The sequence below is a fragment of the Dermacentor andersoni genome, chromosome 2 (assembly GCF_023375885.2).
Source record: "Dermacentor andersoni chromosome 2, qqDerAnde1_hic_scaffold, whole genome shotgun sequence".
In the NCBI taxonomy this organism is placed as follows: Eukaryota; Metazoa; Arthropoda; class Arachnida; order Ixodida; family Ixodidae; genus Dermacentor; species Dermacentor andersoni.
The window spans coordinates 13,765,271-13,783,664 of record NC_092815.1 but is presented as its reverse complement, the minus strand read 5'-3'; the positions used below and the strand labels follow the sequence as shown (position 1 = coordinate 13,783,664).

The window sequence follows — 18,394 nt, the reverse complement described above, 5'->3', positions numbered from 1 at the left end:
GCATACACGGCACGCAGTGACTTTGTGAGAGAAGAGGAAGAAAATAAGCCTATACGAACGAGTAACGTCCACGGAGGATGCCCTTTGAACCGGGTGCAAAGAAGCAACACGAAATCCACGAACTATGTAGTAAACGAAAAATAACGGGAGATGCTCCTGTGCCCGTCCTTCCGGCGGCCTTAATTATGTTTTTTCCCCTCCCCGCTTCCTTTGTCCCGACTTCCTGCCGTGGCCAAGGTTCTTTAGTGCGCCCCATACCAGCGACCCATTGAGCGACAGCAGTGTATACAACTGTATCCGTGCGCCTAGAAACGCCCCCGAGCGCATGCACCGGCAGCCGTTATATTCTAACCCGCAGTTCAGAAGCAGCGGCATATAGTATAGAAAATGCACTAATATGAGCACTGTAGGGACATTTAAAAAAAAGGGCGATTGCAAATGCACAGTGCGCGTCGCCCTTCTGTAGAGCGCGCTAGCGGTGGCCGCCGGGCCACCGTTCAGAACAGAGTGTATACCACACTTACAGAACACCCCACTCGCCACACTATAGCATTCGCTCAGCAGCGCCTCCAATGTATACAAACACACACACACACACACACACACACACACACACACACACACACACACACACACACACACACACACACACACACACACACACACACACACACACAAAAAGAAAAAAAAAAACACGCATCCCCCCTCCCCGCGGAGAAAAAACAAGCAGCCCACACGCATTCTACTTTCCGGTCGAGCGTGCACAGAGGTGAAATTAAAACAAGCAAATGCCGAGAAACCGCGCTGTAGCGAAACGCGACACGGAGAAACGACGGAAAGAGCCAAATCACCGTGCTTCCCCCCCTGCGTACATGCAGTAAATCAGGGAAGTGTAGAACAGCTACTTAAAAAAACAATAATAAAGAGGGAAACAAACAAACAAACGAAGGAAGAATTAGAAGAAGAATCGCCTGTACTTTTCAGGTAACGAAATTCCCCTGAAGTGCTCGAGCGCGCCTGCATCCTGTGCTGATGACCGTATAAACAACCCGTGCGGGCACGCAACATCGTTCAAATTTCCCGTGGTCGTCGTCATCCTCGCGCTGTTCTTGGCAGAAAATCGGGACATGGGGGAGTGGAGGCTATGTGTTATTATTCTCTGCCTCCGTTCCGCGATACTTCTTGGTGATAGCGGAATTCATCCCCATTCAAGTGTAAGTTCTCCTGCAGCGATAACGCATTCCACTCGCACTATGCAACATGTATCGCCTCTCGAGAAGGTCCTTCACGACAACGAATTCTCTCTTCGCTGGAACAGCAATCACTTCAAAGCTCAGGATTGTTTGGCACACACCAGCCACACGTTCCTGAATATGCTTGTGGCGCTCCCACGCGTTTGAGGAGACATTCAACTCTCGAGTATCATCAAGTCTGAATGCGCAACAAATATATGTCGCGACGGTCCCGCAGAAACCAGTACGGGTGGTGTAAGAGTTGGGGTTGGGCCTGTCAAAAGGGGCAGCTGTCCCGTGCCGTGCTCCGACTCATTCACGCTAAGGACGCTGCTGAAGGGAGGAACATGTTCTCATCGAGAACGAGAAGTACGGGATTTATTTACAACATCTACATGAAGGGTGGAGAGCGTTGCATTTAATCAGCCCAGCATGACTAAAACGAAGCAAACCGAGGAGCCGAAAATGTCGGCTCGAAACCCCCTCCGTCCACCCTATAGATCCCCAGTCCAGGGAAATCTGCCGCCCCACCTTCGTGCAATCGGAGCGCCCAAGTCATCGTGTTTGAGGGCGAAGGTTCAGACACTCACTCCCGCGCTTTTGTTTCACTGAACGCACCGAAAGGGGTGGGGCCTCGTAGACGGGGGTTGTCACGCTTGACTCAAGCTGGCTGCGGCTTGATTCATGAGCTGATTCCGCAGTTAGCTGTCGCGTCTGTCAAACGACCGTGGCGGTTACCGGGGTCCGTGGGTGAACGCCGTAGAACACTCTTTTCCAGGAGTTTTCTTGCTCCAGTTGGTGCGTACACACCATCCGTACTCCTATTGGTCCGGCACACCCCACCCCACCACATCACGCCATACAGTGCGCTGGTCCATATGGACGCTGCCCAGCTAGGAGAAAACCGGATGAAAACGGCACGACTGAGAGCGATAGACGCCAGGGAGACAGAGCGCACTGCCCAGCTAGAAGTGCCTGAAGGAGCCGCCACGCAGCGTGGCGCCATCTCTCGAGGCGACGCAAAACCCGCGCCGCGGAACTCACGGACCGCTAGCATTCAAGAGAGCACAGTCAACCCTGTCTAAGCGCCATAAGATGACAATGAAGTGCGTGCTAACCTGTATGCGCCTTTTGAACGTCGCTAATGGAAGTGGCAAATAGAGCTTCAGCGTACTAGAAGTTACAGCTTGAGTGATATTGTGAACAAACATTACGAAGAACTCGGCAGCAATTTTTTTTACCTGTTTGGGCAGTAACTAGCGCATGTAATGCGGTCCTGTGCAAATTGTTGGGGACCGAAAACCACATTTTTTAAAAGAAGTTTTGACTGGTTGTCCGGATGATCTCATTTTGTACTCGCAAGTTGAGCTGATGTTCTCGTTTGAGTGCCCGGATAACGGCTGTGGCTTTTGGCTCAAGGTCACTTGAAGGTCGCCGACAACGGGAGCTGAAAGCATTTCATGCTTAAAAGAAAACACTGCCGCTGCGCCACGAGGGTGTTTCAACAACCGGAAGTTTCCGTCGCGCATGTACCTGTAGGCAGACAGTGTGCATGCGCGACTGAGCGGCAGCGCACACGGCGCCGAGCGCAGCAGCTCGCCACGAACACCCCAGCTAACGAGCGAGTGCACTGCGGGAGAGCCCAACGGTTAATCTCCGAGGCACCCAGGGACGGCGTCTATGCCACGTCACGCGCACGATGCATGCACCGCAGAGGTGTGCGTAATTCGGCAACGCCGGTACTGCCGTGACAGCACGGGGCTCAAATTGAGGGGGAGGAACCCAATTAATCACATCGCTTTACGTGCAGCTGTGCGCGAGAAAGCCCGCGCATAATCACCGACGACGAGAAGAGAAAGGCACCCGTCTGCCTAATCAGTGCACGCCTCTCCCCTCGATCGCGTGCACACAAGGCGTGTCACGGAGCTAATTGACGGCCACGCGCGCTATTCGGCGGCACGCGGCCTGGAATTTTTAAGGCGGAAGAAATTAAGAGGTCAGTCGCGAGCTTCATAATTAAACCCGTAGTTAACAGTGACTATATGTCGTCACACTTGGGCGGTATACCATTTACGGTCCTTTGTATATATAGTTTGGGCCTGCACAAATTACAGGTTACACACATATCGTCATGTATACTTAGCTATACGCGTTTCCCTCGCACGCAATCCTGACGTCAAAGTTTCCGCTCAAGCGATTTGCATATTAACAATGGCGCACACGTTTCCGTTTGCGCATTCACCGATGTGAGCGAGTCGTGTTATCGATCGCGGAAAACGACAGGGAGAGAGGGTACACGCATGCATGACAAGAGCACCGCACACACAGAAAAAGTGCAGCAGCGAGGTCGACTTTCACTACGTCATCGTATTGACGCGGTCAAAAGCGCTCGTGCATATGACAGGAAACCTAACTATATTTGGGTTTATTACAGCGAAGCTGTTAGCCTCTAGTTGGTCCTGTGGGCCTAACCCAGAGGTAGTGTAAAGAAGCGGAAAGCGCACAGTGTGCTGCTTGTCCAAGAGTCATCACATGTCGTCATCATGTGACATCATCACTTGGCAATGACGTCATCGCGCGAAGTCACGTTTGACGTGATGGCGCCATGAACGTCATGATGATGTCATTATTAATGTCATCAGGTGATATCGTGATGATGCTGTTATCACGTAACGTAACGCCTGACGTGATGTCATCACCTGATCTTTGTTGTGATGACGTCATCACGTGACGTTTCAGGCGATGGCGCAATCACAAATCCTCACTCAAACGTGACGTCACCACTTGGTCACATGGGTTTTGGTACCATCGGATGTTAACGTCGGTTTTTTCGCTTCATGGGCCATAAAATTTCACATTCAAAGAATACTTCCCTTAGCAGTTGCCGAGGCGGTTTTCCACAGCTTCGCTGGACATCTTTTGCAAGGCCGGGATGGCGAGTCATATATATATGAATGCATGATTCACGCATCGACAACAAAGCGTGTATACACAATGCGCTTTCAGCGAGTGCGCATCGATGTCACCTCACGTATCCATGCAGTGAAATGAAATACTGATTTGTTGATTAATTAGTTTGATTGCACAAAAGCTTCAAAAACAGGTTATGAGGAAGGCAACAAAGGCAGCTCACCGATTATTCTAGAACACCACCGAGTTAGTTAGAGAGTAAAGAACGAAGCTGAATCAATATATATATATATATATATATATATATATATATATATATATATATATATATATATAATGAGGTATCCCTCAAAAACTATACCTCTACATTAATTAATCTGGTGCAATAAGGTTCTATAGAGGAGAAAATGAAAGCGAAACATCCATTTTTCTAGTTTCGCACCATAACCTGAATTCCGGGGTTTTACGTGCCAAAACCGCGATTTGATTATGAGGCGCACGTCGTAGTGGGGGACTGCGGATGAATTCTGACCACCAGAGGATCTTTAACGTACCCCCAATGCACGGCACATGAGCGTTTATGCATGTCGCCCCCATCGAAATGCGGCCGCCACGGCCGGGATTCGATCCCGCGACCTCGTGCTTAGCAGCGCAAGCCACCGCGGGGGGTACACCACAACCTGGACGCCGTCGCGTCAATGTGGTGTCACAATTTCAGAATATTTTCTAATACTTATAAGGCTCCCAGCACAGCAAATGTTCTAAGAAACTTCCAGGTTGAGTCTTTGGCTCGTTTAGAGTTCAATATAATCCTTATTTACCAATGAATAATTGCACAGAGCCGGCGAAGTCAAAATCCATGACGTCAAACGTGGCGTGGCCAGCCGTCTTTGTTGCCCAGCGTGTTTTCCGGCGTTTTTTGCCTTATAGTGTCGTCGCCCATCAGACAACGGCGGCCTTCCCGCCATTGGAGGAAAACAATGTATTAACATAGTTTAACTCTGTGTTGTTTCCTATTTAGTGTTCCAACAGCCACAAGTATATGCGTCACGATTCCGGGAATCACGAAGAAGACCTGTCATTCAACAGTGGCTCTACATCAGTTCACAACTTCATTACTGAATGAGGCATATGGACAAAGAACGCACATTTACCTTGATGGACCTGTCTCAGCCACCAGCTCCACAAGCGCCCTTATAATCCCGGCCTTACAAGTTACAATTACGTTCAACATATCCGATATAACGACCTCTACGGCAACAGAACTTCCTGCTATACGTGCCGCTGTTAATTACATCGCACAAGGCAAACCTGGAAAGTGGGTCGTTTTTCGAGACTCCAAGGCAGCCCTACAGAGTCTGCAGTCAGCCTTACAACGCAAGACCCATGAACAACTGGTCTTTGAAGCCAGAGAGATTCTCCATCAAACCCTCATAAACGGACATGACATCATCTTCCAAAGGCTTCCGGGGCACTGTGGCACCGTCTGAAGCGACCTATTATGCCGCCTGTTGAGCCCTGACACTTTCTATACCCTTATCAAGGATAGAAGCTGCGAGGGGTCTTCGTTTACTTGCTCAAACCAGGACTGAAACTTTGTGGAATACCCCGATTTTCTCCAACTGTCGTCTCGACCGGCTGGATCCTGCACTGAAGCTGCTGATTCTATCAAACTTCTCCCGCCGTGATGCAACATTACTGTGCCGCCTCTGGTTAGGGGTGGCTTTTACGAAAGCCTATTCATTCCTTGTTGGAATGTCCGACACACCGATCTACGACTCGTGCAACTGTGAAGAGACGATTGAGCACGTGTTGTGTCTTTGTGATTTCTATGACAACGAACGTGACGTTCTTCGGAGGGTGTTAAAGCGATTAGATAACAGACCATTTTCATGGAGTAAGATTCTCGGACCATGGCTCCACGTGTCGCAGGCTCGCAAAGCGACGAGGGCACTGCTACGTTTCATGAAAGCGACTGGCCTCAGTGGCCGATTATAGGCCTAAAGTTATGGACATCCGCACGTAATTACACCGTCAGTACCTTCTTCCCTTCCTCTCCTTTCGTTTCTTCCCTTAAACCCCTTCTGCTGTGTAGGGTAGCAAACCGGGAGTGCGTCTGGTTGACCTCCCAACCTTTCCTTTCTTCCTCCTCCTCCTACGGTGCGCAGCTGAATCTCGGCAAACGGGCGTTTCGGCGTTCAGTTTCGCACCAGACCACGGCTGACGCACCGTCGGAAATCGAAGCCGCGACTTCTCCTCTAAGCAGCATAATGTCGTTATATGATTTATGTAGAGAATATCGCAGCAAACAAAGCGTGGAAGCAAACGTGCACGCATTCAGTTTCGCACGTTACCGCCTCCACAGCATAGAGCTAGACTGGGTACGTTTTGCTTCCGCCAAACCATCAAGGTTTCCTTAAAATATATAAGCTGGCGGATTAGTCAATTTTGACACGTTTACGAGAGTTGTACGCCTTGATGAAGGCTCGCTTTTCAATTACCTGTCTTACAAAGCCGCAAGAGATTAATTCGTCGTGTTCGTTCGGGTCACGTGCACGGACGATTGTATACACCAGCTGCTCGCACATCGCATGTTTGGCGCCAACATTCTTCCATGTATACGTGCATAGCATCAGGAACTAGAGACGCCTGGTCATTCCACAAACTTTTCAAAACACGATCTCGCCCTAATGCGCTAATGCAAGCTAAACAGCAACGAAAGCGGTCGCAATGCGGGCGAGGACCACGTCTTTATTTTGTCCACATGCAGAAACAGCATGCAGCGAGTGAGTGACCAGATGAGCTCGATCTAATGAAGAGTTATTGCAACTGCTTTCCGTGCGCACGAAGTGTTGCAAGGCAGCGTTCGACTGGGAAAATTGAATACGCGAACACTTTCGCAAAGTCACGCAAACTGGCCGCTCGTTTCGGTTCAGCACGAAAAACTGCGACTCGTTTTTTTTTTCTTTTTGCACAAAGCTAAGTGCCCAGAAGGTGGCCCTGATCAAAAGGGAACTTCGACTACTAAAAAGAAAGAAAGAACGGTGAGGAGAGAGAAGCAGCGCCGCAGCGAGGATAACGTCGGGAAACTCCCATCAAGGCGGCTCACTGTGCCTCGAAAACGAGCCGCCTTGCGCAGAAGTGTATACTTCACTGTAAAGCGCACTCCAAAAGTGTGCACCACAACGAAAGCTCGCAGAGAAACAGGGAGCCGCATTGCGAAAGCCGTTGGACGAAGCCTTCCCTCACGCATCGCTGGCTATTTTGATTGGCTAAGCAAACAACTTCGAAGGTCGACCACTTGGTTGGCTGACTTACTGGCTGTCGTATCACTGCGTATACGCGGTTTGCCAGCGCGCACCAGTGTCATTTCAGTAATTCAGTTATAGGGATATCGGCGCCGAAGTCCCGGCTCTCATATCGCTGGCAGTTTTGATTCGGTATATAGCAGAGCTTTTTAAGCAGGTGATTACTTTGTCAGATGATTTTTACTGGCAGTCGTATCACATGTTGAGGCCATCGTGACTGGCCAGAACCCAGCACCTACCATACGGGTCATGGCTCGTTATTGGCCGAAACATTGTCTCTCGTATCGCACGCTATTCTGATAGTCGAGAACTAGTATGCGAGTAATCATAGCTTTTTTTAGCTGATTGTTATGGGCTGTCATATCTCTGGCCATAGTGGCTGGCTGGTCAACTAATGAAACTGTGCACATTTTACACGTTTAAGATTCAGCTGTACAGATTAGGCGATGCCTGCTCCGCGGTCACCGCACAACGTGCTGCACGTTTCTTCGGGAATGGCGGGCGTACCCCGTGCACACACGAGCGCGCACCGAAAAGCACCGTCGATGCCTAAAACTGAGCGCGGCCGCTTTTGCGATGCGCAGGCGGTCTGGCACGACCTGAAGAAAGCACGCTCCCTTCTCTCCTCCTCCGTGAGCCTGAGTGCCGCTCGAGCTCCTGTGGCACGAAACAGCAGCGCTTAATTGTGGAGGACACGGGAGAGCGATCCGCGCGAGCGCGGCACCCATTTACGCACTCTCCAGGGGTCGTCTCTTTTGCTTCTTGCTTCTCCTTATACGAGCGTGCGCCTTTCTCAAGGGCAAACAACAACACCGACGGCGACACACAGAAGAGCGCGGCCTCTGTATAGCGTATACGTGGCCGGCGAAAGGAGCAGCGCGCGCGAGGCTGGCGCAATCGTCGAGGCGCGCACTGCGGTCTCACCGAAGCGGTCGGGGCAGCATCCGCCGGCGAAGTCTCTGTGTGGCGCAAACAGTGTCGTTCGGATGAGCGGGGGTCCTTCCTTGGCACACCGGGAGAACTCCACGAAGTGCGTCCTGGTACTTGGAACGTCCGTCTAAAGACAACCTAGAAGAGAAAAGAACGGAGAAATAAAGCGGCGTACGAGACAGCTGCCTCTTATTCGCAAAACAACGAGAATACCAACGTTCTTACGGTATAGAACTCGCGAGAGGCAGGAGCATATGTCAGCCAATCGCGGTGTCGGACATACCGGCAAAGGCGGCCGGACAATGGCAAACAGCACTAACGAACGAAAAGCGTCGTGAACTCGATCCTCAGCCTTCTTATACACATGGCGCTCAAACGCTGGCGCTAGCACACGAACAGAGCAGCGCACACTTCTTATGCGTTTAGTCCATGCGCCCGGAAGAGTACCGACGGGAGAACGGGAAGGAGCGTTTTGTTCCCTTGTTTACGCACGTAGTTTCGCAATGACGCCCGCCATTTTAGAAGCGCGGCAAGATAAGAGCGTTCTACACATGCGGCGCGCAAAGTGCTCCTCTTTTCTCACAGGGGCGAAATGAAGCGGCAAACAACAAAGCGTGCTGTGTCTATACGTGCTGGTTACACGCCGCAAGTTCCCCACACAGGCACCTACAATCTGCGGTGGAGGTTCCCCGCAACCATCAGTGACGCGGCCCAGACGGCCTTGCACGCGTTCACGGTGTGTGAACGTAAACGCAGCAATGCGGCCAGAAGAAAGAGAGAATAAATAATGCCTGCCACTTCGTGACAGAAATGAAATATAAAGGACACGAAAAAAAAAAAATACCAGGGATGATGACAGCCTGCCAGAACCTTAACTCGTGTACAAGGTCGATCACCCAGTCTGCTCGTTGCACACGAGTGAGTCCGGTGTTCGACGAAGCGGGGGCTATAGTTGTCGAGTGCTGGTGACCGAGGTCACCAGTATTTCCGGTCCTATCCCGCTCCCCCGCTGTGTTGTAGTTGGTGCTTGCCCGTCGCGACTCTGATATAAAAAATTAAGCACGGCGAAACGAACCGAGGCTGGTAGTCAAGAAAAAAAGCTCTTACGCGAAAACTGTTCGTAAAAGCACGAGACAGCCAATGGCGATGACGGTCAAATTATTAGCGAAACTGCTTGGCTAATAGCAAGAAGCACCTACGATGGAAAAGCGTCGTGGCGTCGTGGACACCTCCTGAGGTACTTGCTTCGACGACCGCTGTACGCATACGTAAAAACCACAACGTCGCGGCGATACCACGGAGACCAGGCAAACTTATATTACTCGCATTACGTCACTGTATCCACAGAGAAGACACGTGAAATGGTTGTACATCTGTACATCTGAACGTGTGCGACTTCCTCGCTATTCGAGGTTACGCATACGTGAGCTCTATGCACGCTTGCTGGTCGCCACGTATCGGTGCCTGCTGTTCCTCACTCCTAGCCCGCCACTTGCGGCTCAACTAAAGCGCCCTTACGAGGACGTACACTACCCCCGTGCTGGTGCCCACATTGGGTTCCTTGGGCGCATGTAAGCGATCGCTTTCACGTGTGATACATATGGGTGCGTATCAGCTGCAGTCGTTGTTGCCCGTCGAGGATGAGGGTCGGCAGCAGGCCGACTGCATAGTGCACAAAGCAACTCGCTCATCGGCGTGCTCGGAAAAAGAGGGGGGGAGGCACCGATCAATAAAAAAGGAGCCCGCAGAGGCAGGCGCGACCCTCGACGCGACCGGCCGGCCGACATAGGTGACCCGGCAGTCAACCGCGGAGGAGGACGCGGCTCGTTCGAACTCGCGCGTGAGGCACGCGATTCGTGCGCGCGAAGCATCACGCGCGGTGCGGGAAGCGTTGAGCGACTTCGACCGGGGCGGTGTCTCGGCACCTGCGCACTTCTCTTGCGCAGACTGCAACGGTAACATCCGCGAGAGGCCACTGCAGGGGCGAGCTATATTCGGGGGGGGGGGGGGGGGAGGGGGGCTGACAGGCTCGGTGATTGGGACGAGGGGGAAACAAGCCGCGCTGAATGCGCGGCCCTGCAGCCATTCGTTCATGCCGGCGCATTTTGCTAACTAGAGATAGGATTAGCGGCTTTGGGAAAAGAATCTGGAAAATTAGAAAGGAATACAAATGCTAAATTATGATGAAGATGAGTGAGTGAGTGAAGAAACTTTGTTATGGAGGCCTGCAGAACGGTTAGCCTTCCCTTGTTAGGGAGGCGTCACCAAGACGCGGCCATGACGTCTTCTCTGCGATTTCCTTCACGCAACGCTCTGTTGGGAGTCAGGACTATTAAACAGTATGTCCGATCGTTTCAGGTGCTTTATGCCTGTATATACAGGCGGCATGCTGCTATGCATACGATAAACCAAAGCAGGTATAGGCACTATACTTCATGGAATATGCAACATTCGAAGATATGCTTACAGGTGACCACGTATATATACAAATAACAGTTTGCTATCAAGTATACAAAGTACAAGAAAAAAAAAACACCGCTTTGAAGCGTGCCTAGAAATTTCTACTGAAAACGACGCCCGCCTGTTTTCGCATTGCGAGGCAGGCAGTTTTACTGGGAAACGTTGCACGATGGCAATTTCGACCGCAAAAGAGACCGTTTACACAGTTTCCAAGAAGTCTACGACCGATTCGTCATAGGAGCACATATCACCTGTAGTGTGCGTGCGTGGGTGCGTGCGTGTGCTTCCGGCGAAATGCGCGAGGAAAAAACGTTTCCGACGGCCAAGGAGCAGGAGAAGAACCTCAACGTCGACTTACGCGCACGGAGTGTAAATACCGTTCTCCGTGACATTCCGCGCGTCGAGCTGGACGTTGAGAGCGCATCTCTCAACGCCGTCGTCGCCTTCGAGAAAACCGAGAGATAAGGAGCGCGCGGGAACAAAAAAAAAAAAAAAAATAATAAGAATGATGGAAAACGTGCACCGTCCGCACTGAGCGCCTGCAGCGGGCGTACGTCGAAGCGTGCCGTGAGAGACACCGGTGATCACAGAGAAGGCAGCGCGAGCTGGTGGTAGGCACTGCGTTGGCTTCAACACGTCGCTGCGAAACCATACGTCCGCGTTAAAACAGTGCAGTGAACAACAAGCTACAGCGGCTGCAGTCACACGGCGTTCGCGTACACCGAACGCATCGCTGGCTATTTATGTTCTCATCTTTTATCTTTGTTTACGCTTTGGTATCTGCGTAGTATCCAGGGCGTTTCAGGTGACTTAACGAAGGGTTTAAAAAAGAAAGGTGGTTAACCGCAGCTGAAGGAAACCAACGACGTACGGTTTCCCGTCATGTTGCGCTCATAAAGGTATTCTTTATATTCCGCTGAATTGGTTATCTAACTAATATCAATTATGCAATTTTTTTTAATATTCACTTTAGGGCTAGGACCGTTTCGTTACGTTGCAGAGGACATTCGAAAACGGCCGATCGAATTTGTAACATACATGCTGCGTGGTGAAGTTTTTTTTTTTTTTTTTCAGTGTTTAAACAAAGCCCGCGCAATATGAATTAAAACCACGTGACTGCGCTCATGCGCTCTCTTATTGCAGCGCTTTCAACCGTGCTTCGAGCGAAAGAACCGTGTGCGCGGACCGTGGCGAAGTGAGCCGCCGCGGCTCTACGCATCGGCTTCACAATGCGTCAGCATCTTTGACGGTGGCACACGGAAAGGAAACGCCGTCGTCCCTGGTAAGCGATATGCTCGAAGCACGGTTGAGAGGGCTCCAACACGATAGCGCATGTGCTCAGTTTTCTTTTTTTTTTTTGGTTTTGTAGTTATTTTTTTCTCCGTCTTTCAATAAAATTTTGCGTTTCTCTTATAACGTTTAACTCCCATTGTGCATGCACAAAGTTATCAGACTTTCTTTTTCTTTATTTTAACCCCGGATTTACTCAACAGTATCTGGTATAGGGACCCCTTCGATCCACAACTTTGAGTTCTGGGGTCCCAATTGTATAACTCGCATGTACTGTACTATTCTTCCGAACAATAAAATGTTCTGTCCTGTTGTGTTCTTTGTGGTTGTGACTCTTTTATTACGCTTTATCTGCCTTCATAGGCTTAAATTCCAACGCAATTTATGCTCTCTCTCTCTCTCTCTCTCTATATATATATATATATATATATATATATATATAAAGGCAAAACGACTTTGCATAGACGCATAACATCGCTGCCAATTGCAGTGGTTCAGTTTGCCCATGCGTCCATGGCGCATGGGCACTCTAGCACGGAAGCTAGAGGTCGCGTATTCGAGTCTTGCCGTCGGACAATTTTAATAATGTTTATCTGATTATTCATAATGCAGTAATTTCACGAAAACGATCAGTTTGCGACATGCCAACAAGCCGTCTAAAGAAAGAAGGACGAAGTTCAGGCCAACCCACGTACCGAATAACCGCCGTTCCTATGCTGGCTGCACCGTCCCGCGCCACAATTCCCTCCATAGAATTGCACGAAACCCTCTATGGTGTTCGCCACCTTCTCGTTAGACGATGCGTCCCACATACCTCGCTGACTGACGGAGGCCCACCGACGGCTTTCCGCGCGAGCTTTCAAATATATACAGGCTCGCTCGTATAGCGGCACACAATTTAGAACACGCGTCCTTTAAGAGGGTTATTACGAACGACGGATAATAGTCTTTTTGTCCCCGCTCCTCGAGCCATTCGTCACGCGGCCGTCGTCGAAAGAGTCGCGCAACATCTGCCGGAGTCAATTAACGTGAGCGCCCCCCCCCCCCCCTCCCCGCGACCTTTGAACGGCCGCTAATGCGCCCAAACGGCCGCCCATCGCCTCATTTGCACGGCCACGCTGGCGGCGCACGGTCAAAGGAGCTCCGAGGCCCTAAACACTTTCTTTAAATAACGCGCTCGAAATAAAGAAGAAAAAGACACGCGGCGCGACTCGGAGCCCGGCCTCGTCCTTTTGGCGAGCCGGTGAATGCCGCCCAGTGAACGGCGATGCGCGCCCCGTGGCCGCGCAGCTGTCGGCGCCTTTCGCGGACCTCGCCGCCTTTGAAGGCCCCGGAGAATGGGGATAATGCCGCAACAGCACGAAACGGCCGGCCCGAAGCCACGCATCCCGCCCGGGCGAGGATTAGCGGAGGCACGCGCGCGTAAAGAGCGCCGATGCTGCCAGTCGTGTTCGCGGAGGCGGCTCAAAGCAGGCGCGAAATTGTTATTTGCATCATCGCTGCCGTAAGTGCGGCGATTTTTCCACGCGCTTCGTGCACTGCGCGCGTGACTGCCGTTGACTTCGGAGCAGGACTCGCCGCGAGCCTCCGCAGGCCGAAGAGAAATCCCGTCTTGCCTCTCTGGAGCCTCGAAGGCCGTTTCCACCCACCAGCCCCTTTTGTTTTTCGTTGGCCCCTTCACCTGCTCTTGCGTGTTTATTCGCTCGCTTTCGATGTATCAGGAATTACGTTGTTCTTCTTCTTCCTTTTCTTTAACGGAAACGCCCTTTTGTTTATGTACGCTATCCACTCCTGTAATATCGCGCAAGGGCTGGCAGTGTGAATAAATGAAATGAAATAAAACATCGATAACGTCAGGCCTTCGCGTTCCCAGCCGTGACGTCAAGATGCTAGGCCGATCTCGGAGGCCACAGCGCCCTCGTTCCGCGCAACGGTTTCCACTGGCGGTGGCCCGGCAGGAGCCCGAAGAGCCTCCATCGCCCGCCATGCCAGCGGCAGAGAGACTCTGCACGTGCCGGAACCGGACCGCACGTTCCCGAACGCAAATGACGCGTGCCGGCCGCACTCGGAGGGGAGGCTGGGAACGAAACGTGCCACCGCGGGTGCTGCTACACACGGCGTCACCATCGACGTATGCGGTTGTGGCACGGAAGCAGTGCGGCGTGAAATAATTGAGTGGTGCGAAAAAAAGAAAAGAACCGGGCGGCAGGCGCGCCGTCGCGTACTACACCAGACGGGCGACAGGACGAAGCGAGCAGCGGCGGCGGAAGCCGGCTGGCGCGCGCCGACCCCGATGTCCACACAACGGCGCCGCGAGCCGTGCCGCGCTGCCGAGCCGCGGGACGGCGCAGTTCCGGGAAACGGGCGCTCGGTGCACGTCGGCGAAAGTGCCTGGCTGCAAGAGCGCGGGCCGCAGCGCCATCCGCGACGGCGGCGGCGCGGGTCACCGGGACGAGGACGGCACCGCCGCGCGATCCATGGCGGCAAGGACGCCGCCGCCTCCTCGTTCTGACCGAACGCGCGGAAAAACCGGCGCGGCCGCCCTGACCTCTCGGCACCCGGCGCAACCTTACGCGCGTATGCAAAGCAGTGGGCACGCGCGCGCGGCTAGTCACGAGCCGAGCGGACGAACCCGTTCCGACGCGCGCCCGGCGCAGTCCCCTCGGGACGCCGCGCGCGAAAGAAGCGCGTCCTCGGCCGCCGCTAGGAAGGTCGCCCCCGCGTGCGCATCCACGGTCGGGCCGGTGATCATTTTTCGTCGCCCTCCGCGAGCGTGTACGGCCGCTCTAGAAATCAATGCGGAAACCGGGCAGTGCTCCCTCACTGACGATGTGTGGTTGCCTCGACGCGCACACGACGCCCTTCGTATTTGCGCGCCCCGGCGTCGGTTGGCGAGTTAGTCCCCTAGCACATAAGTTTTGCTACTTTAAGCACATCCGCCTTGGCTTTCGCAAACAAGTTACCTCACCGCATAAATATTATCCTAGGCACTGCCATTCGTATCTCCGACAGACTTGTGCCAGGGCAGCCTAGGCCACGACTTAGAGCAATTCCCCCCCTGTCCCGCAAAGGAGAAAATTAGCATTGCCACTCAAGGTTGCAACTCTAATGGCCGCCATTTTCTACGTTGGGACGGTGACAGTGGCTGCTATCGCGGAGGTTCCTGCTTTCCTGCTTCCCCACTGTAGGCGTGTCGGGGTCAGGCAATGAACAACTTTATTGCATGAATGAACGGGATATATATACAAAGTAGTGCCGCAGTGGGTCATGCGCAGTGCATACATATAAGCGTGACGTAGCACATATTCAGTCTTGCTACATCTTCCCTTTTACAGGGGAACTTAAGACGTGGTCACCGTGTCTCTTGCTGAGGGTACCGACAGGGCTCGCGTCGAAGTCTTGTGCTTCTGCGTAGTTCTTGAGGGGGCTCTGTGGTAGATACGTCTTCGGGCACGAGGCTTGCTTCCGGCTGTGGGTCTACCAGGCGGAGGTGCTCTCGTGTGCGCCGAAGTTCCCGGCCGTCTTCAGTCTTGACGATCGTTGAGCGGTGTTCATCGGCTGGTCGGAGAAAGACTGCGGGAGACCAGGTCCGCTGGTTTGTATCGTACACTGTGACCTGCTGACCTGGCATCACAGGCGGCAAGTTCCTGCTGCCACGGTTGTAGTAGGTCCTCTGTTGTTGGCGTATTTCTTGAAGGCGGCCCTGGACCACGTCAGGGGGAATTGTCCGTGGTTCCAAGTGGCTGGTAGGTACTGGTAGAAGCGTCCTAGTCTGGCGTCCCATCAGCCTCTGCACGGGGGACTGGAGCACATCATCACGTGGGGTATTGCGCCATTCAAGCAATGCCATTTGAAACACAGGCATTTTAAAGGAACACTTCTTTAACAGCTTTTTTGCTTCCTGAACCGCTCTCTCCGTCATGCCATTGGAACGGGGATGATAGGGGCTTGAGGTGATGTGATCAACAGCCAAGGTGTTGAGAAAGTCCTTAAACTCTCTGCTGTTAAAAGGCGGACCATTGTCAGTGCACAACTTCCTAGGCAAGCCATGGACCGAGAAAATTTGAGAACACCACGTGTTAAGAGAGCTTGCAGTTGTTGTACGAAACTCTCGAATTTCAAAGAAGAAGGAGTAGAAGTCGACAATAAGGGCGAACTCGTGGCCTTCAAACGAGAACAAGTCCATGCCGACAACTTCCCATGGTAGTGAGGGCACATCATGACTCAGGAGTGGCATTTTAGGGTGTCGAGGCTGATGCTTTTGGCACACTTTGCAGGCTTTACAGAACTGCTCAATGTTGCTGGAAATATTTGGCCAGAACATCACGTTCCTTGCTCTCGCCTTCATCTTATCTACTCCCACGTGCGCCGCGTGAAGAAGACTCATCATTTCCCATATCTTTGATTGCGGTACAATTACCTTATTGCTTCGAAACACGAGGCCGTCCTGTGCATGTATCTCGTCCCGGTACGCCCAATACGACCTAAGTGGCTCCGGGACTTCTTGCTTGTGAAGCGGCCACGTTGTATTAGCGTAGTCCCGTAGCTTTACAAGGGTGTCGTCATCATTAGTTGCTGCTAGTAAATCTTGCAGGGAGCGTTGAGAGGCTGAAACACATTCAAGAACATTTACTTGAAACTGCTCGTTTTCTTCCAAGAATCTTTTACTTGGAAACCTTGATAAGGCGTCAGCGAGGAACAGCTCTTTGCCAGGCTTGTACGTCACAATGATAGGATAACGCTGAAGAGTTAGGCGCATGCGTTGCAGACGTAGCGGGCACTGGTACAGCGGCTTACTGAATATCGCCACTAAGGGGCGGTGGTCAGTTTCAACTGTTACTGCATGCTGTCCAAATATGTAGTCATGAAATTTGGTGCATCCATGAACAATAGCTAAAGTTTCTTTTTCGATTTGAGCATATCTGGTCTGTGCCTCTGTGAGTGTCCGTGAGGAAAAAGCAACAGGCTGCGCATCCTGTATAAGCACAGCGCCTACCCCCAGCTGGCTTGCATCAACTGATAGCGTCACGGGTTTGCTTGGATCAAAATAGCGGAGCACAGGTGCTTGAATCAGAGCCTCACGCAATCCAAGAAAGCTTTCTTGCTGTTTTTCCGTCCAAACCCATGCAATGTCTTTTCGCAACAAAGTTCGTAGTGGTGCCGTTACTACAGACATGTTTGGGATAAAGCGCTGTACAAAATTCATAGTGCCCAAAAACACTTGAAGTTCCTTACAGTTTCTTGGTGTCGGCATTTCCAGAATGTCTTGAACACGTTGGGCGTCCACACGCAGGCCTTCGGCGCTGAGCACGTGTCCCAGGTAGCGCACCTCTCGCTGCAAAAAGAAGCATTTCTTCAAGTTTAGTCGAAGATTCTGTTCTCGGCAGCGCGTTAGAAGAAGCTGTAGATTGTGGTCGTGCTCTTGCTTAGTCTTGCCCCAGAGAAGAATGTCATCCATTACTACTGCGACATTTGGAAGACCTTCTAGGACGCGGTGCATCGCTGCCTGAAATATCTCCGGAGCAGAGGCGATGCCAAACGGCATGCGCAAGAACCTATAGCGTCCGTACGGTGTACTCATTGTGCAAAGTTTGGAACTTGAGTCGTCTAGCTTTATCTGCCAATACCCCGATGCTGCGTCTAAGGTTGAAAAAACGTTGGCGCCCGCAAGCTTTGGCACAACGTCTTCGAGAGTAGGCATAGGATAGTTTTCCCGTAACAACGCCTTGTTCAGAGCTATGGGGTCTAGGCAGATCCGCACTTTATCTTTCTTGATGACTGTGACCATGTAACTCGACCATTCCGTCGGGCCCTTTACCTTTGCTATCACGCCTTGTTCTTCCATGCGCAGAAGCTCTTCCTTGACTTTGTCTTGAAGGGCCACTGGAACTCTTCTGGCTGGCACGACGACTCCTACGGCTCCTGGCTTGAGCTGCATTGTATACTCCACGCCTTTCAGCTGCCCCAGTCCACTGAAAACGTCTGCGAAAGGTTGTGCTGCCGGGTATAACTCTTCGACGTGAATGTTTTGCACGCGAAAAAGAAAGCCGAGGCGTTCCGCCACTGATCCGCTCAGAGTCACGGGCACATTTTGTTCGACCACGAAAAACGACTCTTCGTGCACTCTGCTGTTAGCTGACAGTCGCAGCCGAATTTTTCCTCTCGCAGTAGTCTTATGACCGAAAAAAGCAGTCAATGTGGCGTGGCAGGTTTGCTGTGGCTTGTTCGGCAGCAGTTTAGCATCCTTGTTTGAAATGACGCAGC

General features: G+C 52.0%; 1 protein-coding gene across 4 annotated transcripts in view; it reads right to left on the bottom strand.

Annotated features, from left to right (window-relative positions):
* Positions 1 to 18,394, bottom strand: part of LOC126542966 (putative polypeptide N-acetylgalactosaminyltransferase 9) — a 271,398-nt gene that overhangs the window by 141,159 nt on the left and 111,845 nt on the right. For 3 of the 4 annotated variants that reach the window (XM_055077516.2, XM_055077515.2, XM_050190093.3), the window contains one exon: positions 8,375 to 8,518. The exons of the other annotated variant lie outside the window; for it this stretch is intronic. The gene's annotated coding sequence lies outside the window, so the exon portion shown is untranslated. The remainder of the gene's footprint in view (positions 1 to 8,374; positions 8,519 to 18,394) is intronic. 4 annotated transcript variants of the gene reach the window in all.